We start from the raw sequence: 24493 nt of genomic DNA, 5'->3' as shown, positions 1-24493 counted from the left end.
TTGAGGGGAAGCATCCATATTGCAAAGCTTTTAGTATGTGTGTGCGTGTGGGAATTGACTTCTCTTTTGATTCTTTTGGACTTCATTATACTACTATGTAAGACTGTAGACACCATCCAGACTTTGCCAGAAGTTTGCAGAAAAGAAAAACATTTGCATTGCAAAAATACTCTTAGAATTCTAGACTAGGCTTCACTTGAGAAAAAAAAATTCACCTTCAAAGTGGGAATTTCTCAGTGCTTGTTCCGTCCTGCTGTCTTCACTCTTCCTCCTCCTCCTCCTCCTCCTCCTCCTCCTCCTTCTCCTCCTCCTCCTCCCCCTCTTCATCATCATCCTCCTCTTCCTCCTCCTCTTCCTCCTCCTCATCCTCCTCCTCTTCCTCCTCCTCTTCCTCCTCCTCTTCCTCCTTCTCCTCCTCCTCCTCTTCCTCCTCCTCTTCCTCCTTCTCCTCCTCCCCCTCCTCCTCCTCCCCCTCCTCCTCCTCCTCCCCCTCCTCCTCCTCCTCCTCCTCGTCCTCCTCCTCCTCCTCCTCCTCCTCCTCCTCCCCCTCCTCCCCCTCCTCCCCCTCCTCCTCCTCCTCCTCCTCATCCTCCTCCTCCTCTTCCTCCTCCTCCTCCTCCTCCTCATCCTCCTCCTCCTCCTCCTTGTCCTCCTCCTCCTCTTCCTCCTCCTCCTCCTCCTCCTCCTCCTCCTCGTCCTTGTCCTCCTCCTCCTCCTCCTCGTCCTCCTCCTCCTCTTCCTCCTCCCCCTCCTCCTCCTCCTCCTCCTCCTCGTCCTCTTCCTCCTCCCCCTCCTCCCCCTCCTCCCCCTCCTCCTCCTCCTCCTCCTCCTCCTCCTCGTGTTTCCGACCTTCAGATGCTTCCTTCTTAGAGCGCTTTAATCCCACAAGAAGGTTATTCAAGGTGTACCCCAACCTTCTAGCTTTCCAGGTGTTTTCCTCAGGTAGGATAGTTTCATTCCTATATAACGACCAACTTCAGACTTTACTTGGATGTTTTCCATACATGAAGACAAGAAATAGGTAAAGCAAATGTGAATGTGGGCTGAGTGTTACTCAAGATGTGATTTCCAGTCTTCGAGATGTCTGAGTAGGTTAGGGCTCTTGCTTCCAATGACAAACTGTTCAGTCACTGAGTGCTTATGGTGGAAGAGAGCCTACTCCCTCAAGTTGTCCTTTGACCCCATCATGAACACACTAAATGTGTGTGACAGACAGACAGACAGACAGACACATTTGCAAACAAATGTTTAAAATCTATTAGAGGAGATTATCTTTTTAACATTTTATTGTCTGTTTAAAAGATCTTAAATTAAGGCTAAACTATATGTGCAAATTAGAGAATTTTAAACTAGTACGTACTAGTTCATGTCTTTAACTACTGTTTGTGAAACCTGTGTACTGTTGCTTTGTTTAAGCCTTCATGTACACATGCTCTCATTCAAGAAAACTGGGTATTCTTGCAACTGTGTATCAGCAGCACTGCAGGTGCCAGACCAGAGAATGAGTGGGTGATCTGCTGTGTGTACAGGTCTCAGTCTAATGGAGAGAGGGGCATAAACGTTCTCCAGTGCTACAACTAGCCATGACAGAGGCATTCCCAGTCACACATGTTGCACTCTGTGCCTTTAGTTTTCTATTTAAGTATTTGTTGATTATAATTGAAATTAAATATTTCTCTTCCCTTATAAAGATTGTACTGTTTGGCAGTATTAGAAAACTCTGATTTATCTACAGTCTCTTTTTCTTGGGCGTAATGGGATACAATTTTAGTCAGATGACCAAAATTAAGAATTATTATCTAATTAGGACACATAGAATTAACTTGATGATGGCAGCTTCACTGACAAAGTCTTCCGTTTAGTGTAGCAATTAACCATTTTATCTGACTGATCCTAAACATGGCTTTTCTACCCTTTTCCTCAGGCTTCTGAAACTTTTCATTGCTGCAACATGGCTCTAATTTTCTTTTCCTCTTCTTCACAATAGAGGTATCTTTGGGAATCTTGGGAATAGTCTTAAAACATTAATGATGCCAGAGCTCAGGAAAAGTATGACTTGGGATATTTGTGAATGCCTTTGAAATTAAGCCTTCCTGGCTTTTGAAGAATTAAAAATTCTGCACATTCTTTGAAATAATTATTAAGATAACACCGGCCAAGATCATGCAATTGAAAACAATGGGATTTAATACAATAGGAGGATATTTACCACCGATTTTCACACTCACTTATGTATGTCTATTATGTACTTAAAGAATTCACTAGATATTTTGGGAAATAAGCTATATGTAGTGTGCTTACAGAGCTTATTGTACGAGAACAAACTCTAATTCTACTCTCAGACCTGCCCCTTCCCTACAGGTACAGGCACACATACTTTCCTATTTTAAATTTAGACACTTACAGACTTGTGCTTAGTTATTGAGGGGCTTAAAGCACTGTTATAAAACACCAGTTTAGCCAGTGTTATTTGATTGTGTTCCCTGGACTGTTTGCCTGCCCATCCCCTTCTGTTTTATGAAATCTTCAAGGGCAGGAACTGTGTATCATATTTTAAAATTGTTTCATCTCCAGTGCATAGTAAAGAGACAATATGTTTAGTTAATGCATAATGATCAGTTCAAGGATAAATCCTTTATTTAAGAGTGAGTAAAAATTATGAAAAATTTGAATATATCAAAATAATTCACAGTTGAAACAGATGTTATAAAACCACTTACTTTTATAGATTTATTGTTCTTACAATTCTTTTTTTTTTTTTTTTTGGTTCTTTTTTTCGGAGCTGGGGACCGAACCCAGGGCCATGCGCTTCCTAGGCAAGCGCTCTACCATTGAGCTAAATCCCCAACCTGTTCTTACAATTCTTACAGTTGAATCTTGCATTTCTATTCCCTTCTCACATTACAGAAAGGTGGAGATGCTCTGTTGTTTTTTACATATTTATTTAATTCTTTAAATAGTTATGTTATTATTATGAGTATATGATGTTTAGCTTATATAACTTAAAAAAATCTTTTTAGTGTATGATGTATATATATACATGTATGATGTGTGTGTGTGTGTGCGTGTGTGTGTAGGCGTGAGCATGTCACATTGCTAAGTGTGCACCCAGAGGATAATCTTGGGCTTCGTCTTCCTGTCTTCCATCTTGTCTGAGGCAATGTCTTGATGTTGGCTGCTATGGATAGGAGGCTAGCTGGCTTGTGAGCGTCCAGGAATTCTCCCATCCCTGCATCTCACCTTAGGAACACTGGAGTTACAAAGTTGACTTGAGTTCTGAGGATTCAAGCTCAGGTTCTCCCATGTCTACAGTACTTTACCATGGATCCATCATTACACAATACCTGACAGAAGGTATTTTAGACTTGCTATACCCATAAACCACATGTACTCAGAACTCCAGGTGTTGAAATTTTCATTGTGCTGTATTGATATGCAAGGCCTGGTGTATTGAATTTAACCTACAAGCACAGAATCTTATGGCTGGGCGAGGCTTTAGCAATCATAACATTTAGAAGCATTGAAGTGTAAGAGTTAAGCCATGAGATCTAAACCAGACAGGCTAGATTCAAATCCCATTACTGCTAAATTATGTGATCTCAGACAATTACTTAATCTTCTTGTTCCTTCATATTGAAAATATAGCCTAAAAACAGTTCTTACCTCATAGGGTCATTATTAAGATTTAATGAGTTAATAAATGAAAATGACTCAGAACAGTTTCTTATACATAGTGAACAATTAAGCACTGGCTGTCACAATAATTGTTAGTTCAAATCCAATTATTTCCTTTAAATTTAATTTTTACTATCTGAAGAAACCGAAACTGTGGATAGTTACATGACTTTTTCAGAATATGCAAAAATTAACTGCAATTCTGGGTCCAGAAAACAATATTTTTATTTTAGTTATTATTATTAGTGTGTGTGTGTGTGTTTGTGTGTCTGTTTATGTATGAATGTGTATGTTATTATTATGTTATGATGACACAACTTTGGAAATCAAAAGACATCCTTTGGGAATCGATTCTCTCCTCCTATGGGTTCTAATAATTGAATACAGGTTTTCAAGTTGGCACTTGGAAGTGCCATTATACATGGAATCATTGTGCCTGCTCCAGAAGTAATGCTTTTTAGATTTGATTAGTAATAGACTTTGTTTTTACTTCTACTCATGTGCATGTATGTGTATAGGGTATGTGCATGTGAGTAGTGATGGCAGTGGGAAGGTCAGAGGCACAGGATCTGTCTAGGGCTGGAGTTAACAAGCAGTTGTGAGCCGTCTGATATGGGTGCCGGCTGTGGAGGACTGAACTCTGGTTCTCTGCAAGAGCAGTACACATTCTTAACTCCTGAGCCATCTCTCTAGTGTTCTCCTTTTTTTTTTTAAAAGGACTCCTTGGCTTATAGATAAGTGAAAAGAAGCTATTAGACGTTGCATGTGCTTTTTACCCTCATGTCTTCATTTGTACCCTCCCTCACCTTATGAATAATGGAATCATTGATTTACCTTGTCAGATTATTACTACCCAAAATCCAGCCTGCACATTTGTCTATGGGTTCACCTTACTGTTTGCATTCTACAGGTTTGGACAAAAATATCACATCTATCTGGTCCCTTTTAGATCACGCTGAGGGTAATTATAAGTCCTGTTCTTCATTTATTCATCCCATTTCACCATAACCCTGGAACGGTTGCTTTCTTCACTCTCATTTACAAGCATGTTTTCAAGGATGTCATATAGTGGATCATGTAAAACTTCCTTCCACATCATCTCATGGCTTCTTTGTTTGTAGTGCTGGGAAACATTTTGATGTCTTGATATACCGCAGACTGTTTGTCCATTTATCTAATTAAGAACATTTCGATTATTTGCGAGTTTGGGGGAATTACAGCTATAGAACATGTAGAACACTCTGTCGAGGATTTTTTTAAAAGAGGAAAACTGAAGAAACTGTCAAGTAGTTGTATTATTTTCTGTTGTTGCCATCAGAGAAGGAGCATTCTGGTTCTCCACATTCCTACTAGCAAGCATCTGGTATGGTGTCTTGGTTTTGGCTGTCCTAATGAGTGTGCAGTGGTACCGCATTGTGTGCTCTGCACTGCTTTGAGGCATGGTATGCATGCTTTCATTTGCTTAGTTGACTTTGGCTTTCCTTTTCAATGAGGTGACCATTAAACTCTTTGTCTACTTTTTAAATTCTGTTTCTCGTTTGAATTTAAAACATCATTTCAGTTTTAGATAAGTGTATATTATAAGATTTGTCTTCTGTAAATATTTCTTGGTTTTCTATGGTTTTCTTACTATTATTTTTTCAGTAGTATTCACAGATGAAAAAAGTGATTTTTTTTAAATGAAGTTTAGTTTACAAAATCGTTCTTTCTAGGATCACACCGTCAGTGTTTTGCTTAAAGATTTATTCCTGTAGTTTTGGAGTCCTAGAGTTTTGCATGGTACAGTATTTTGCACAGCATTTGGGGTCGTTGTCTAGGACTGTTTTCATGCTGTGTTGTTCCTGCACTATGTGTTGGAAAGTCCGCCTTTGTTTCATTGTGTTGCAGTTTTAGCTTAATGATTAGTTGACTAAGTTTATGTGGGTCTGTTTCCAGCTTCTCTACTCTTTCACACCATTGATATTTTTATTTATTTATTTACTTTTCCGAGAGCTACACTGTGTTGATTAGCTTTACGATAAACATGGAACTACCAGATAGAGCAGCAAGGGGCAAGATGTATGCTGATAGGCTGACCTCGAACTTAGTATGTTGCTAAGGATGAACGTCACTTCTGCTTCATCTGCCTCCACTTCCTCTAAAGGTGGGATTATGAGCATTAAACACTGTGTCTAGTTTTAGGAAAAGCTGGGGACTTAGTCAAGGCCTTTGTGAATGCTAGGCAAACACCTTGCCAACTGATCTGTATAACCCCCTCCCAGCATAGTAAAGTTATTTTGGTTAAGTAAAGGAATACATTCTGAATTTTATGGTACAGTGATATGCTGAGCCATATAAAAGGATTTGTTTTTTAATTTTATTTCATCTTTTTTTTTTTGTTTACACTCCAGATTTTATTTTCCTCCTGGTCCACCCTTCGACTGTTACACATTTCATACCTCCTCCCCACACCCCTGTCTCCACAAGGATGTCCCCACCCCCACCACCCCTACATCCCACCAGACCTCGAAACTCCCTGGGGCCTCCAGTCTCTTGAGGGTTAAGGGGTTAGGTGCATCTTCTCTGACTGAACAATCCTCTGTTGTATATGTGTTGGGGGCCTCATCTCATCTGGTGTATGCTGCCTGGTTCGTGGTCCAGTGTCTGAGAGATCTTGGGGGTCCAGCTTCATTGAGACTGCTGGTCCTTTTACAGGGTTGCCCTCAGTGTCCACCAGTTTTTCCCTAATTCAACCACAGGGTCAGCAGCTTCTGTCCACTGGTTGGGTGCACATATCTGCATTTGATTCTGGTGCTTGTTGGGTCTTTTGGAGGGCAGTCATGATAGGTCCCTTTTTTTATGGGCACCCCTTAGCCTCAGTAATGGTGTCAGGTCTTGGAGCCTCCCCTTGAGCTGGATCCCTTTTGGGTCTGTTGCTGGACCTTCTTTCCCTCAGGCTCATCTCCATTTCCATCCCTGCAGTTCTTCCAGACAGGAACAATTATGGGTCAGAGTTAAAAGGTTGGTTTTACAGATAATATATTTAAGGTCACTGGTATCAAAATATAGCATTGGAATAAGTTGAATGTACCCTTTACCTTTCATTTTGTGTGTGTGAATTCCTTTAGAAAAATTTACTCTAATATTTTTTAATGCATACAAATGATATAGTCCAACTATATAGAAAAATATTAAGGAAGATGGGTACAGATACAATACTCAGATATAGTTTGGTGCATCAGGAGTTGTTTTGAAAAAAAAAAATGAGGGACTTCCAACCAGTCCTGTTTTCTGATGTTCGTCGTCCTACAGCTGAAAATATATCTCCACTTTAGAAAAGGCACCCGGGAGTAAGCAAAGGCCATGAGGAGCATGTGGTGGGATCAGTAATATAATTAGCACTATTTTCCTGGAGCTAGTGTGTGTGAAAATTGGGTTAAAGGTATAGTATAAAGAGTTTCCTTTTTTTTTTTTCAAGGAAGGTTTATTTAAAAGCACCAGTTTTAGTTTTTATTTCCAATAAAAGATGAAAGGTTATTTACTGCAGTTTCAGATCCATATTCTAGGAAACTCTGTCTCGCTTGAGTGGTAACTCCTAATGGTTTATTTCTCTGGTATACTATATATTAAATGCATTGCACCTGTTCATACAGACTGCCTTGCATTGTGTTTGTGTAGCTGGATGCCTCAAACAAGAAACCAGGCTGCTTTCTTCTAGGGTACTAGCCTATTAGCAAGTTAATTAGACTTAATTCTGTTTTGTCTTACAGTTTTGTTTATGGTCTTGGTTTATTTACTGAACAGTGATTTCTTCTTTGCAGTTATCAGTTTTGTCTGAGATCAGTTTTCCCATTGTAAGGAGTCTGCTTCTTACAGTCTCCTTTAAGACTGCTCTGACTTTAAAATCATTACTAGGCTTTTGTCAGAGCAGATTTGTTGACATTTTTCTCACATTCAAAAAATAAATTTGAAAGATTGCACAAATAAGCTATGTAATTCCTTATTTCCTGCTAATATGCAAAAATGTATTTATGATAATTACACACGTACTGTGTGCCAGAGCTGAAACAATACATTCCTCATAATGGAGCATAAATAAAGAAGGTGGAGCCAGCTGCTCTTAAACTGTTTATTTGCAAGCACTAATGCTATAGAGACTATACCTTTCCACTCTGTTAGTCTGCCCATACTGAACCTGTTGCTGCATTAGACGAGTTGCATTTTCCTGGATAGGGGAAGGAGGGCTGTCTGCTGTCTGGTAGGAGGGCTTTGTCTGTGCCTTTCTCTCTCTCTGTTTCTGTTTTTCTTTCTCTCTCTCCTTCTCTTTCTCTCTCACTGGCTTGCTTGCTCTGTCTCTGTCTTTCTCTCTCTCTCTGCCCCCCCTTTCCCTCCCTCTCTCTTGCTCTCTCTCTCTCTCTTCCCGTCTCTGTGGTTTGTAAGGTAGGTTGCAGTGTGTGTATATACACAACATCAAGAGCAGGAAAATGGACTCATTAGGGAGGCAGGCAGTCATTACCACTCACACTGTACTTCCAGGGAGACACCGGTTATGAGAAGAGAGACTCAGCGCTGGGGAAGAAGGTAGGGCAGACAACTTTCATAAAAACAACCCTGCCTCCTCAGTCCCCCTGTGTTTATCATCTTATTTAGGCCACAGTGCTTTTAGGCTTGCTTTCTTGAATTTTAATTTCTGTATTTAAATTTGACAGAGCTAATGCTAGCTTGAAATTTGGAACATCTATAGGAGGCCTACCCTCTACTAATTTTCTTAATTATTTAAGGGTGTGACCTTGTGATTTAGTTTTATTAGTTTAAAAATAATTACAAACAAACCTATTTTTCTTACTAAAGTAATGAGTAAATCAGAATCTTTCACTCTTAAAACAAACTCCTCCGTATGTTTGTCTCTTTGCTTTTCTCGTCTGTTTATGCAATTCCATCTGTCTGTCTATATATCATGTTGTCCTTATTTATTGCTAACTGGATTTTGTTAGTTATTTGCCAGTGAGTTTTAGCTGCAGTGCCAGTGTGGGTACTACCAAAATGAGACTCTTGTTCTTTGTTTTACATTGAAGTTTAAAGTCCATGTTTACAGTATAAATCCTCGAAGCAGGTTGCATACTTTATATCAGCATGTTTATTTGATGTCATTGGACATAAGGTGAGGGGTAGCCCCTGAGGGTGGGCAAGCATCAAGTAACTATTTTTTGCTAGTACACAAGTAGAAATTTGCATCAGGGGGGCGATAGTTTGAAAGAAATTGGGGCTGTTTTCTAACATTTTATTTTCTAGGTAGATTGTTGCATTTATATGGATATTACTGGGGTTAGTAAGAACACAAACTTTCTTACCAAGAAGTTTTTATCCTGGGACAGTTTCCTTTTAGTATGTTACTGCTTGTTTATGCTTGGGGAGGGAGGAGTGGAGGCTGGACTTTTTAAATTTTTTTTTTAACAAAGTGGAAGCTATGGAGTATATCAGGCCATTTTGTGCAACAACTGTAAGTATTCCCTTAACATATTTGCGTCCATAAATAATGTACTTGTTATTACAAATATGTCTGTGAGGGTTTTCTTTTCTTTTTCTTTTTTTTTTTTCTTTTCGTGGTGGAAAAAAGTTATGCTTGGAACTAGCTTACATTGTTGAGGAATTTTCTAGAATAGTGCTTTTTAAAAATTTCAGGGAGTAGTTAAATAAGATGGATTTGAAGTATACTTTTAGGTAGACTTTTATTTAGGTTTGTACAAAAGTAAAACTTTTATTCAGCTGATTAAATGTAAGTCAGACAGTGAGGCACATAAATGTTTTCAGAATATGCACAAGCAGTGGTAGAAAATGAATGCTGATCTGTGGAGATCTTTGATAATAACAATCACCTTTTTGTAATACATTATTTATTTACTATAAGTGGCAGACTCTCCCCCGTTAATTCCATTAGGCCTCTCTGACAACACAAAGAAGTCCATAAAGCAATATTCTTAACCCACCTGGGACACTAGAGCAGACTCCACAACACATTTTCAAGGTTCAAATCTAGTAAAGCGTTTATTCAGAATCCATTATTATGGGAGGGTAGTGAACTTTTGCTGTTAAAAGTCTTCTTTGCCCCTTCTTTTAAAAAATTATACTTAGATTTTATTTTACTTTTGTTTCTCCACTGTCTTTTTAGCTGTTAAGGCCAGCCTTGACCAGGAGCAGTACAAACTCAAAGTGCATTCAGTCAGGCCCTCTCAGAGATTTATTATTATTATTAAAGGGCCAAGACAAGTTTGAGGGAGGCTTTAGGAAATGTGTATTAATACTGCGTGTGCATAGTTGGTGTTTTGAATAATTTTTTTTTCATTTCAGACTATGATCTAAAAAGTTGTTTCAGACTAGGTCAGAAGTGTGTCTATGTCATACACCTGTTATTTTTGGTATTATCTCTTGAAGAATTAGCTAAGATGCTCTTTTAGATAAAAGAAATCTTTCAAACAGATTGTTTGACCAATCATTATTTTGTGCGTGTTTATTTTGTGGAAATATTATTGTGTATTTATGTATATAATTCAAATTTATTTGGATCAAAGAATCATAGATGCATTGCTGATAGAATTTTAAATATTTCACTTTGTGTTTTTACATTAACCACAAGTAAACACCAAATGCTGTAACTCCAAAAGAGAATGGAAATTTTTTTACCTCCCAGAAAGGATAAAAGCAAGGAAAATTTTAGTCATTTCTGTGGTGGTTTTAATTTTTAGAATGTGTTTTCTTTTGCATTATAATTCTTGGTTGGCGTTCAGTAAATCGAAAATATTTTTAGTATGAAAAATAATCTTGCCCTTTTCTGGGAGGAACTGTCACAATCTAAATGCTGCAGGACATTGTAAAGTGTGCATAAGTAAACTTCAAGCCAGTGCCCTCTGCTGCACAGGGATTTGGAAAGCTGAAAGGCTTGCGTCACGGGAGGGCTAGAGAGTGCCAGAGAAATTCATTAACCAGCCTTGCTGGTTATGGTGGGTTCATCTTCCTGTTTAAGTCCTGAAACCTTGGTCGGGTCACAGTGTGTTTCATTTTAGTGTTGGAGCAGACAGTTATCTAACACACCCACACGAGGAAGTGCTCTAAAGCAGTTATTTCATGCTTTGCCATGCCCTGTAGCTAAAACAATTTGGTATTGAGTGACGTGTGTGTGCTTTTTAACTCCTATCCGATGAAAATCAGCTTTGGCTCTTTGAAAAGCACCCAAACAGTGGAATGCCAAACAGTATGATTCAAATGCTAAGCACATGCCAGTTTAAACTTTCTAAATTTTTTAACTGAAGGGCGAATCAGTATGATTATTTTTAATAGAAAGACTATGTATGATTTCCTGGATCTTACTCAATAAGGGTTTCAAAGATTGCAGATACTTTTCCTTCATATTTTTTTCTGCAGAAGCCTATATTCATCAAAAGGAAAGCAGCTGCATACTTTCTCCCTGAAATGTTAACAAATAAATGGCATTCCTGTTTATTTATCTATTTTTGAATTTTAATGATTAGTCCTTGTGCTAATTAACAAATTCCTGTATTCATAAAATCTGGCACTATATAAATAACCAATTGTGTGATTATCTACACATGTTCTGGCTTTCTATAAATATAGGAATTATTGGTGGATGTGTCCATGGACTTGCCCAACCCTGAGTTGTGGCTGGTCATGCTGTCACATAGGAAGCCAAATTTAGGCCCCGAGCACTGTGTTGCTCCGAAGTCTGGCAAGGTATGTGGAAGCCGCATCTGCCCCATGCTCACTGATATCTTTTCTGGCAAAGGGAAGTTTGCTGTTGACATTCTTTGAATGCTGCTGGTTCCAGCCTTCTTCAGTTGCAAGCCTGGCCTCTTGAGAGTAGCTGTTGATAATGGGCTTTCGAGCTGCCCCACCCTGTACCTACTGAAAATATACAAATTATGTTTTTTAGTAGAAAATATGCTTTATTTAGTATCAACTAAGGAAACCCACCCTAACTTTCTTAACTTTAGTAAGGACCTAAGGTGTATTGAAGAGAAAACTGAATGTTTTCAGCCATTTGGCTCTATACAAGCAAATTTAAGAAATTTGATATCACAAAGGAACAGGTTATCCTTTGGTAGTGGCAGTACACACTGTCAATTGTGCAGTTATACTTGTGTTTTTTCCTCTTCATTAAAAATAATCTTCAAGTAGTTTACAAAGTAGCAGGTTTCCATATGTCTTTTTGTCTATACTTAGTTTTGGTTGACTTTTGAGGGCACCCACTTCAGAGTTCCTAACCTCGTCCTTCCATCTGCCTGTATTTTCATGTGCCAATATCACATTAGAGGCCAAGGCCTTTTAAATATTTTTTTCATTATATAAGACATTTGGTTGCTCTTATGTAATCCCTTAACTACCCAGGTACTTTTCATTTGTGACCCAAAGTCTAAAGGCTACATGGACATTCTACACATTCTAGAAAATGTTTGATTTCTTGTCCTGTTACACATACCAATATCGGTACCTATTATAGTTAATGTACCAAGAATAATTTTGAGCTGTTTCAGAAGCAGTAGAGGCAAATTTCTGAGGCTCTAAGAAGGAATAGTGCCACCTACCTGTTATTACTGTCGAACATGTGGCATCCACCATAGCAGGTGTTCAAAGCAGTGTTCAAGGGCTTAGAAGTGGGACTTTTTCTGTGACTCTGTTCCTCCTATGGTAATGGACAAATTGACAAGTACTCTGCTGGTTCTGTGCTCAGCTGGGGGAAAATCACGCTTGATTTTGGCTCCATAACCTTTCTCTTACTCCAGGGTCAGCTCTTTGGTTATTCTACAGCTCACTTGAAAGGAATAAGCTTGAGGACATGGAACTTTTGCCTTTCTGGAATCTATTGATACTCGACTGAAACTCTAGGCAGTGTTTTGTAGTTTCTTTTAAGCAACGCAGCTCTTACATAACTACTTTAATCCTGACAAAGTTTGCAACTGACTTCTACGTAAGAATATTGAGAAAAGGAGCAAGGACAGTAAATTGGTCAGTTTCTATAGTTGGCAGATGGAACCAGGCACATTTTTCATTAATTCTGAGTGCTTCCCATCAAAACTGATAGAAAGAGTCGTGGTTATTATATACTCTTTGAATTTTTGTTATAAGAAGTAACTTTGGCATTGAAGACATCTCTGTCTTCAGATACGATGAATTTAATGTTCATATTTCACATTAAACAGTTAAGTATCAAGAATTTATTTGAGAAATTCTCATATTAAACTACTAATGTAAGGAGTTATATTCAAAACATATTTATGTGTAGTAGACTTTGAAGTTAGAAGAATAAAATGATGCCCAATAAATTGAAAACCATACAAATGGGAATAATTACAAATTACATATAGTATTGTTTTCCCCTTAAAGAAACTCACTGTGAAACTTTTTTGAAACCATAAAATTTGTTATATAAATGATAACAGTTAGAAGCCTTTAGTTTTTCTCTTTTTATTAAATGGGCATAGGTTTCTGGTTTTAGTTTTCCTTTTAAAATATCATATGGATTTGCAATCTAATTGTGATTTGTTGTTGTGAATTCATTTTGTAGTTTGATTTTTCCAGCAAATAAAATGTAACTGACAAAAATTGTAGGAGTGTTTTTGATTTATATGGGTATGCTAACTTAGCCATTAGTAAAAATAACTAGCAGAATGCTTCTTCAGTTTATGTAACTTTTTTGGTTCTCATATGCACATGTGAAAACTATGACTGTCATTTTAAATAAAACACCTTACCTAGACATTCTTTTTGTTGTTGTTGTCTAAATAGAAATTAGGCAAATGCTGTTGGGAGGGCTGCTTTACACTATTTCTTGGTGATTTTTTTTTTTAAAGTACCGGACACACTAAACTCCTCTTAATTCAGCAAATACACTCCTATTCTGTATATACTTATTCATGTTCCTATGTTCTTGGTCATATATTCTTATCACCTGGGTTTTCAGTAGGATAAAAAGAACTAAAATACTTGTAACATTTTGTGGTTTCTTATATCAGCAATGATTTTTATTTCCTCATTTCATCTCTACAAGGCAGGAAAATAGATGTGATTAAGAAGTAAATTGAGATAAGTAATATTGAGGGTGGGAGGAGTTGGTGGAAGAAAAATACTTTGTGCCCAACTTTAGTAGAAAGCTATTCGATCCATTCCTCCAGCTTCCGTTTGCATCCTGTTCAAGCAGATTGATCCAAGTACTCCATCCATCCAAGACAGGTTCTAATGGTGCCACCTCAACAAGGTCATAGCGGAAGTCAAAGCGTCTCACATTATTAGGACTCACAGCAAGAGGCTTCTTTCTGTCCTTTAATCCTTGGGGTTTGAGCTGTGAGCAGATTTTCGTATTGGTGAACAGATGTATTTGTTCTGTAAGAAGTCTTCCTAACAAAGCCTTCTCCAAGCAGTCACCAAAGGAGCACCAGGAGCTGAATTAAAGTGGTGAAGCGATCCACTAAGTTTGTGTGTATGTGTGTGTGTTCTCTTAAAATAAAGCCAAATAATTTTGTATAAAACAGCAACCAAAATACCCTCTTAAACTTTCCACCAGACGAAATGGATTCAGGTTTGGTTTTACATAAAGGCTTTCTGAAACCAGTTTTTAATAGCCCATTCTTCCCTGTATCCTGCCCTTTTGGTGTTTGCTTTGCAAATGTTGAATAGATACAAATAATTCTTTACTTTTTCAAAAAAATTATACTCTTAAATTCTCAATGTACCCACCAATAAGAAGATATCTGGGACCTACACACAATAGTTTCATTCTATCGATTGGCCATGAAACATGAACAAAAGTTTAAAAACTATTTTTTCCTGATTATGTTGAGAAGAATCCTACAGTCTGCTACAAAAAGCTCTTCCTCTGGAATCAGGTGGTATTAATTAATGCAAGAAAGGATTTAAAGTGGCTAAATCTGGAGGCCTTGTTTCTTTTGACTGTGATTTTAAATAAGTCACAATCTCCGTTTTGCAGGTTTTTTTTTTTTGAAAGTAAAACAGTAAAGCTTCTCTGCTTTTATTTTTAAAGTCTTAAACAGTATGATTTTGCTTTAGGTAGCTCTATTTTGTAGCTTTGTTCATAGTTTCTGTTTATAAGCTAAAAGTGGATGGACGAAGTTTAGGTTGGTAATGGTGGAAGAGTAAAAAGAGCCTGTGTGGTCTGAGAGAGGGCATAGCACTTTAAATTTGATGTGCTGGGTATCAGAGTACGTAAATGTCACAATATATTATTGGTCTTATTTAATGACTTAATAATTGCAGAAAACCAAAACTTGTTTCTTGACAGACTAAAAGACTTGATTGCCTGTGGGTAGTTTGATAAAAGGCAGTTTTAAAGCAAGTGGAGTGAAGCATAGCTTCTATGGCTCCATGCTTTCCCACTGGCCACTAGATGGAGAGGCGGTCCATGGCCACAGCTTGCCTGTGGTACACAGCTCTACTGAGTTTCTACTGGCAAAGGCGAACTGTGTGCCTTTGAAGATTTTTATGAACACAGACATGACATTTTGGCGATGCCATCAGAGAATATGTTGTCTTTTATAAAAGCATGTGATTTTTATAAAACTCAAAAAGATTTGTTCTTCCTTAGCCCCCTGTAAATGCTGGCAGACATGGGAGGCCAGTATCACAACTCTGGTTTTAACTGCCACAATAGACCCTTTTGCCTCTTTCAAATTTGTCCATTTAGAAAAGGCCTGAAATGAATGTCAGCACGACAGTGCCACCTTGTGTCCCCGTTGCTATGAGAGTTACTAATGCATGAGCCAGTGAAAAGGAAAGAACTGGACATTCAGAAGAATATTTGCAATTTGTTTTAAGCCTAGATTCTGCATTAATGATACAAAGATTCTTATAAAGTGTTTTAGTGTGTTTGAGAATTCTTAATTCTAAAGAAGATGTTAGGATCTGTGGATTTCCCCCTTCTTATACTAGTGTGTATTAAAAATTCTTTTAAAATGCTGAGTTCAGAGAGGGATTTATTTAACTTAGAATTAGAGATGGAGAAGACAACGAATAGGAGAGATTTTCACCCATTTCTTACTGCTTATAAAACTGAAACTCAGCACATCAGACACGGAGCTATTTCTTCCTTTGAATTCTGATGGGAACGTTTATATGCATCCCTTGTAATACCACTTCTCACATTCACTTGTCATTGTTTCTAAGCATATAGGCAGTATAAGCTCTGGGCTGGAGGATGAAGCTTATGTATGAATTGTCATTTTGGAACCTTCTGTGACATACAGAATACTCAAGTTACTTGAGGTCTACATGAATACTTATACTGGGTAGTTTATGACACATTCATTTAATACACACACACACACACACACACACACACACACACACACACACACACTCTTACTTTACCCTCCCCCCTTCAAGTTTTAAGTGGTTTTAAAGCATTTCTCTTTTGGAAGAATACCTTTTGACTATCCCCCTTTCAAACAATCCTTTCTAACTTTCTCTTTGACATTAAAATGACTTTTTTCTGCTTTTTGTTTAGAAAAAACAAGAAATTACTCCAGAGTGTTTGTCATAGTTGGCTGAGTAGTCAACACTCAGTTTCTAACTTCAGCTTCACAAGAAGTTTCTTGTGCTAACGTGAATGAGACCCTACTGTATCAGTGCATAAGATCGTTGGACTGATCCAGTTGATCTGAAGGGTATCAACTCGCGAGTTTTAAAGGGCCTGGTCTTGTGTTTACACTATTTTTGTACCTTTGGCACCTCAATTTTTGAATTATTCCCATAGCTAAAAGTTAAATTGCTCGTTGTTGAAAATACTACTTGTTATCTTATGATTTAGAAGAGAAAGCTCTTCTTATAGGGGTTAAATTTGATATGGGCAAGGAAATTATTAAAACTGAGGGGCATTGTAAGATTTTTGTATTTTATTAAATATTTAGTTTGGTTGATTGGGCTAACATCATCTTTCTCTTTTAAGCTATAAAATACGTAAATAAATGTAAAGACCAACTACTTACCACCTATATATTATTTCATGCTATTTTAAACTTCATTCATAACTTTTAAAAGTCAGTGTTAAGGTTTAAATTTCACATGTTTTTGTATGGAATTTGCACCTGGGTTTTAAGTCCACATACTGTTGAAAATACAAATAAACTTAGGACTGGATAATTCACTTAACTTTTTAAGTTTGCCTTTATAATTTTTTAAAAAAGCAATAGTAGATGTTACCATTCCTATAAAATCTCATGAAGTTTTTGTGAGGATTAAATGAGTTCATGTGTGTAAAGCTCTCAGGAGTAGTAAAAGCAGTGTACAGATACTAACGAGTGTCCCTGCCATAAATCCAAGTCAGAGCACACACGCAAGTGAAGAGCATTAAGATCTGTGACATTACTTAGACGGAATGCTTTTCTGTGGTAGCAGGACTCTTTAGTGATGTTCTTGAATTTTTCTATACTTTGCCTTAATAACTAATAATTGTAAAACTGCTACTAAAACTACTGTTTTTAAAAATAACTTTTAAACCTACTGTTCACAAGTTACTTTTGATAATGATAATTAAATATAGCAGCTAATTTTTAAAAAGTAAGCTATTATGGAAAGTGTTTTCTCTTCAAGTATTTAATTATTATGCCATAGTTCATTGGTTTTTAAGCATCAGGGTGTATAATAATCACCCTATAGTGTTTCTTAAAATTTAGTTATCCAAGCTCTATTGATTAGTAATTGTTCAGTGTAACTCAGGAATTCTGCACTGTAGCTGGCCCAATCACTTCAAAGTTTTTAGTTGACTTTTATGTCATGTGCATATAGCCGCAGATCTATCACAATCAGCAGATGAACTTTCATATGCATGGGTTCTCGAGTCATGTGTATCTTACAAAAGCTACTCTGTCAGTTTTTATTGAAAACTGTGAGAATCACTGCTTTTTTTTTAAGGTGTAATGTTACAATGTATTTATTGTTGCATCTAAATTCATCTTTATTGATCATCTAATGAAGCTAAACTAAACTAACCTCAATACATTGTAACTAACTACAACTGTATTTTACATGAGGAAGGCCAGTCAGTACTACCGTATATTAAAAGTTTAGTCTTATAACCAGAACTTAAGGAAGAAAGACAATACTTTTTCACACAAATTAATCAGACATAAGAGTTAAGTGAATTATCCAATCCTAAGTTTATTTGTATTTTCAGCAATATGTGGACTCAATTAAATCATATTGATGGAAAAATTCTTACTTTTCCATTGAAAATGATTTCTAGCTGGAGGTAGAAAATAAAGTACCAATAATCAAAAGGAATCTACATAGTTCTATAACCATGCTACTAACTACAACTACTGAATTCTTAAATAGCTTTACATACGGGGTTTTGTAGTCCCTACACCAACATTATGAGGTATTTCCAACAAGAGAAAAAACTAGGCTTGTACAGTTGAGTGACTCACACATGATTGCATATCTAGAAGGGGCAAAACTTAGCTTAAAGTCTAATACTGACAGCAAAGTTAGTGTTCTTAGTACATCATCAGTGACTCTCAGGTTACTCCTTACAGTCAAGGCATACCCCAGAATCAAGTGTAACATTTGTTAACCACAAGTCACAAAGAGCTAATATGCTTTATAGGATATAAGTTCATTTCCTTTATCTTGCTATATTTAATGAGTTCAGGAGTTTCTTTCTTGAATCTGTAAAGTTTGAGTTAAAATGCAATGGTGTACAGAAACCACTTAAAACGAATAATCTTTTGTTTATTTTTTTACTGTTAAATTTCTTTAATGGGATTATTATTTGAATGAAAAATTAAATTTTATCTATTTTGATATGTTAGGATACATAAAGTACAAATCATAGCCATTGTTATCAGTCTTAAATTAATTGGTTTACATTTAAAATATGATAAAAACAGAAGCAGTGCATCACCAACTTTAAAGAATTAAAGTACCTTACTATGGAGCATTTAAAATATTCCTGCTTGAAAAAGAAAGTTTTTGTATAAGTGACAGACTGAACATACAGTGTGATATATAAGCTGGTATATATATTTCACACTGTGTATAAATGGCTATGTAGTGTTTGTGAATTTTTATAGACTTAATAATACTCTATGTGCATTAGAGTAGTCACAATGTAAAGAAACTCAGGTCTGTATCATCTGTGTTTGAAAATATCCATGATCTTATAAATTAAGATACTTATATAGTTTCGGAAAGATTTGATGACAACTGAAGTTATATATTAAATATTGTATGTATGTATGTATGTATGTATATAAATATCCACACAGTAACAGGGGAATGTAATATTTTCTTTAGAAGAATTTCAATTCTGGGGATTTGGGTTACATTTGAAATTCTAAGAGTGACCTTTTCTCAAATTATACTCTTTTAGGTTGTCATCTAGGGAAGACTGAAGGATAGATCTTAAAATTAAGAAGTTACCTACTCTTGTTTTCAAATATAGAAATTAAAACATGATTTTGTAGAACGTCAAATTTAGTAGCAGAGCTTGAAATGGAGAATTTTGTCAGTAATTTAGTTAAGGTCCACAGGGGAAATTCTCTAGGCTCTTTGAATACCCTAAATTTATTTTGATTTGAGACCAGCTTAAAGGGCATGCCTATCTTAAAACAGTTCTCCATTTTCCTGAGGAACATTCCACAGGAGCTAGTAGTGGGAGGGAGTGTACCAACAATGACCCTTTTGGGGCCAAATAAGCACTTTAACATAACTCACTCCTTCCCGTTCCTTAAGCCAAAGTGTGTCTTGCCTACTGGGCATGTTTAATTTTGACAGCTAATTTTATTTCTTTGCAAACACAGAAAGTCAGAAAACTTAATGGGAAGGGAAGGGTATTACTGGTAGAGGTTTTGGCTCGAAATAAAATGTAAAATAATTTAGCCAATATAGGGACATGGGAAGCAATTGATATCTGGAAACATTATCCTTGCTTTACAGATTAGGAAGGAGAAGCTAATTAGGTAAAATGACTAGTTACAGTTCCACATGAGTTTTTAGTCTTGGGGCTTGTACTGGAGCTGTTTTCTCAGGGAGAACATTGGTTGACTTGGTGCCTCTATTGATGTAGAAACTCCTTAACATCTCTGCACCCTGTTTCTTCCCTCCTCTTCTGCTGTTGCTGTAACATCTGAAAATTATTCTCATGATAGTTTCAGGCTTAGAGTTAGATCGTCAGCTACTTTGAGCACGAAGCTGATCTGTAAAGCCAGTGTGCATCCTTTTAAAGCCTGCATATCTCTTTTGTTTAGATCATATATGTAACAATCATGGAGTTAGAACATGTTGAGTCAGTAGATATTGTGCTCACGGGAGAGCTCTAAATATGGAATTGTAGTGAACCCATACTAAAGGGTTTGAAAACAGCTTCCTAATAATATTATATGGATTTAAGTAGAAGCATTAATTAGAACTTTACTCTTCAGGGGGTTTATAACTTCCTCAGATATCTCCTCTGCTTGAGCCTTGTGGGAAAATTCTACCTTGGTTCCCATCTTACCTGTTGAGGTTGTAGTCAGCTTCTCACTGTTACAATAAGTACAAAGTCTGTGGATGTTGCAGTTCGAGCAGTACCATCACATTTCACTATGACGCCTTCTTAGTAGTTTCTCTGCCAACTGAAACTAAAACCCGAGTTTTACTTGGTCACGGAGAGCTAACTCAGTAACTGCATAGATGAACTTAGAGGAATGTCATCATATTCGCCATTGTTTGCACACACTCCAGTAGAGTGTCCCATCCTCTAAGCTTTGATTAATGAATATGTGAGTTATTACCAAATCCTAATGCAGATCAGGTGGATGGTTCTCATATTGACATATCCACAGCGATCAGAGCCTTGGATTCTATGCTAAGAATTGATATTAATTAATTGAGGCCAAAAGCAGCCATACATTTGATTCACAAATGCACCTTATTTGCAGATAGTGTGTAGTCTGTAGGTAGGGCCTGCTGACAGGTTCGTGTGTTTTCCTGTCTCAGCAGTGGAGTCAGTCTCAGTGGCATGAGGAGGCTGGTGGTTAGGGTGTGAGGCTTTGTTAGAATGAAGCACAGGCTTCTCACCTGCCATTTAAATTCACACCAATTGGCAGGAAATTAAATGTGGTTCTGTAAGAAAGGTAGAATGCTTAAATTAAAAATAGGTAAAGTAGAAGTAACTAAATGACATCTTCAAAGCATTTTACTTATTTTCCACAGTTTTCATTTAGACTTTATCTTTATTAAGTTTTCAAAATAAAAGATGAAGTTGACAGCCTTAAGGAGACAGTAGCCTTAGCCTACAAACTATAAAATTATAGTTAGTGCAGTTTGAGTATTCTTGGGTACGGATAAATATGCTCTTATCTACTGCAAATTAATTGTTTAGTTAAAATTCTCCAGAAAAATAAATACCGATCCCAAACAAGTTATTTATGGATAATTTAGGACATAAAAAAAGAGGTTGCAGTTCAAAAATTTCTTTATACTCTTTTTAAAATTATGAACTTAGATTTGAATGAGAGGGAGAGAATATTTGATTAATTGCTATTTAAATATGCAGCTCCAGGTTTGTGGGCATCTCTATGAACCAGGATACAAAGACCATAGGAAAAGATTCTTGTTTGGAAATTACATTTCATGTGGCTAAAAACACTAAAGAAGTTTCTTGTTATAATAAGGTGAAAGTGGTTACCAAAGAAACAAAAGTTTCTTATCGCTTGGCCTGAGGCAAATGTGGCATATTAAGCTTAAAATGAATTCTTGTCTCAGGAGTGCACACAACTCTTATTAATGTCTTAGAAATTATGCACACATAGGAAAAAAGGAATAGCATTTTCAAGATACATTTGAAAAAGCATCTACTGGGGTACAGATGGTGTCTAATATGTAATGTGGATACTTAAGTGTCAGTCGGATTTTGCTGTTTTTACCTTTTACTGGGGCTTAACATTGTGCAGAATGACTTGTTTTTGTCTTGAAAGGGCCTTTCTCTTCATGATAGTCAGGTTCCCGGGTGTCCTGAAAGAGTTAATGTAGTTTCCAAGAGTGCCCAACTTCCTTCCAGGGAGTAGTGAGTGCATGTGAGCTAGTCTGGCTCCAGGATATGTGTTCACATCCCAAAACCAATTTGGCACAACTTAAAATGTCTGCTAGGCAGAGGATTCAGTGTTGTTAGGCCACGCAATTAGTGCTTTATTTCATGAGCACCAAATTCACCCAATAGTGTTTTGTTGTAAAGAAGAGCCTGAAATTCACAATAACGGGTTTCATTTATCAGAGCCATATGGGACCCACCATCTTTGGATATATTTGTAAGGCTTTCACAAAGAAGAATCCTGAGGCATCTCAGATTTCACGGATTGGAGGGCAATCTGGATGAGGATCGTTTGTTTGGAAATGATGAACTGTCCTTTCATATGTAGTCTCCAATTTCAGTAATCCTTGAGAAGATCCAAAAGGCCAGGGAAGAGTTAAGTAAGCCTCGGCTTATTAGCTTTATTGGACAATAAAGACCATGGTTTTATTCTTAGATCTGGTTCAAATGCCAAGTGCACCTTTGATGTTAAAATTTGGCCACCTAATATCTGTAGTTTGTGATGTGGCCTGTATGGGAGGGGAGGTGGGTTCTAAGCCTCAAACTTTTTTGTGTGTGTGTGTGTGTGTGTGTGTGTGTGTGTGTGTGTGTGTGTGTGTGTCACTTTCTGCTAGTGGGTCTTGGTCTTATGTCAGCGGGTTTCCGGGAAGCTCTGAGTAATATAGTGAACTGAAAATGTAAGCATGGTACTTTTGATAGCTGATAATTCTACCTCATTTCTGTGCTGCCTCTTTTCCCCAACTGTGATCTTTAAAGGGGTGATGCAAGGTGTTCCCAAAAAGTGCTAATATAAATTGATTTTTAAATAGGTTTCTTTGTTACTATTCTGTAAACTTAGACATTTCTCATAAGATATTCCTTCTGTGATTCACTTGCCTAATACTTTGGTTTCATATTTTACTTGGTTATTGATGATCTATAAACTAATGTTTAAGCATTCATTAATTAAATATAAACGTTTTTGAAGTATAGAGTACTATTATGTAATAGTGGCAACCATTAATTTTATTACAATATTTTCAGATGTTTTAATTGTTGGTTTTGTATGTTTATTTATTTGTTGTTTGAGAGCTCTAGATGCTGCCGGCTAAATCTGCCTAGATTTGAATATGTACAGATAGTAACACTGTGGCAATTGCTGTTGCCTCTGTGAAGCTCATATTAACTTCATAAGGGGACTGATTTCAACTTTTAGTTGTAATGATATTGGCACTCACTTGAAAAAGCAATTGCTCATTTTCAATATTAGTTTATTGTACTTGCTTTTACTTTACAATTATTGAATTTATACTGAATACCTAAACACTGGTTAACAGTCTTTTTATTGGCATGTTTTAGGTTTCTCAGTGAATGGTCACTGTTTTTTTTCAGTTATAAGCATGTTGAATGACTTAAATAAAATTTTGCATACTTTTTATAAAAATTTCAACTCTACATTGATACTAATACACATTTTAAATACTACTTCATAAGGAGCAAAATATCTGTTCCTTTCCAGATCTTTGCTAATGTGTGTTTTACTAGGCAAGAAGAGTACTTAGATGTTTCTGACATAGCACATCTGGAGTGGGTACACATGTGTTGCTATAGGATGTTTACTCATTTTAGGCAATGAGACTGCTGGATAGGTAGAAAATTGGAACTAGGGGATAAATTATAACTGCTGAAATCAACTTAAGCATTAATGGACTAGGTGGTTGACTGTCTTATGATCTCTCTTTTTCTCTACTTCATTCTTAGTCATATGTTCTCAATTTAATGCATATAATCAATAGTTAAAATTCTTAAAATTAAGCATTATTGTTTTCTTCTTTCAACAAATAATAGGTATTATGACCAAAGGAGACACAATTTTTTTTCACCCAAAATTTTACTATGAACTAAAAATGAACTCTTTTTAATGATGTTTGATATGTTATATAAGGAATTCTGAAACATTTCCTTTGTCAAAGTGATGCTGGATTTGGGATAGCTGTCAGCAGCAAGGAGTAGTTAAAAGTGGTCTGACACTCAGGTTAGGAAATGCAGCTCTAGATAACAGTGTCTGACTGGACGTTGGATTCTCTAATGAAGTGTAAGCTGTGAGGAGAAGAGAGAGAAGATAGGCACGTGGGGCGAAGACAGAAAGGTAGATGTAGTTGTGATAATCAGGATTTAGTCCAGCGCATCTTCCTCACAGGACAAAGAGGCTGGAAGATGAGGGCAGTCGTGATGGAGTGTATGTGTAGGTGACAACATATTGGGATGCTGAGAAGACAGGGCTAAGCAAAATGACCGGGAGTCTTTGTTGTTTGACGGCTGTAGTGGCTCAGCTTTCTGCATTTATATTGAGGTTTTTGGGTAGAGTTGAGCGGCTCTTGTAATTAATGTTTATCAGATACATACATATCAGATACAGATCATTTGGATTACATGAGAATTCTATTTGCTTGTCATGACAGCCCTTTTTGAGCTTAAGGCATAGCAGGTTTATGTTCATATCTTACAGACAGAGTCTATGTTGGTTTGTTCAAATGATAAATATGTTTACATGGGCAGATGTTGTCAGGTGTGTGAGATGCATGTCCATATGGACATATGTGCGGAATGGTTACCTCTAGCTCCTAAATTTGTCTTTTTCCTTTTAAGTTTTGCTTTATCTCCATCCCCATTCCACTCAATATTTTCTGGGTAGAGAATGAATACTTGGCTTTATCAGTTTATGTGATTTTTATCTCCTTTTGTTGCTTTGTCCTCTGAGTTTGA

The 24493-nt window shown here is 36.8% G+C and overlaps 1 protein-coding gene across 1 annotated transcript in view; it reads left to right on the top strand.

Annotated features, from left to right (window-relative positions):
• The first annotated feature begins 8158 nt into the window (after positions 1 to 8158).
• The window catches only part of Zbtb20 (zinc finger and BTB domain containing 20), a 739030-nt gene continuing 722695 nt past the window's right edge, over positions 8159 to 24493 (top strand). The window contains 1 exon segment of the mRNA NM_001105880.2: positions 8159 to 8235. The gene's annotated coding sequence lies outside the window, so the exon portion shown is untranslated.

Source organism: Rattus norvegicus, chromosome 11 (genome assembly GCF_036323735.1).
Source record: "Rattus norvegicus strain BN/NHsdMcwi chromosome 11, GRCr8, whole genome shotgun sequence".
Classification (NCBI taxonomy): domain Eukaryota; kingdom Metazoa; phylum Chordata; class Mammalia; order Rodentia; family Muridae; genus Rattus; species Rattus norvegicus.
Note: the sequence above shows the minus strand (reverse complement) of the source record. Positions and strands in the feature narration are given on the sequence as shown.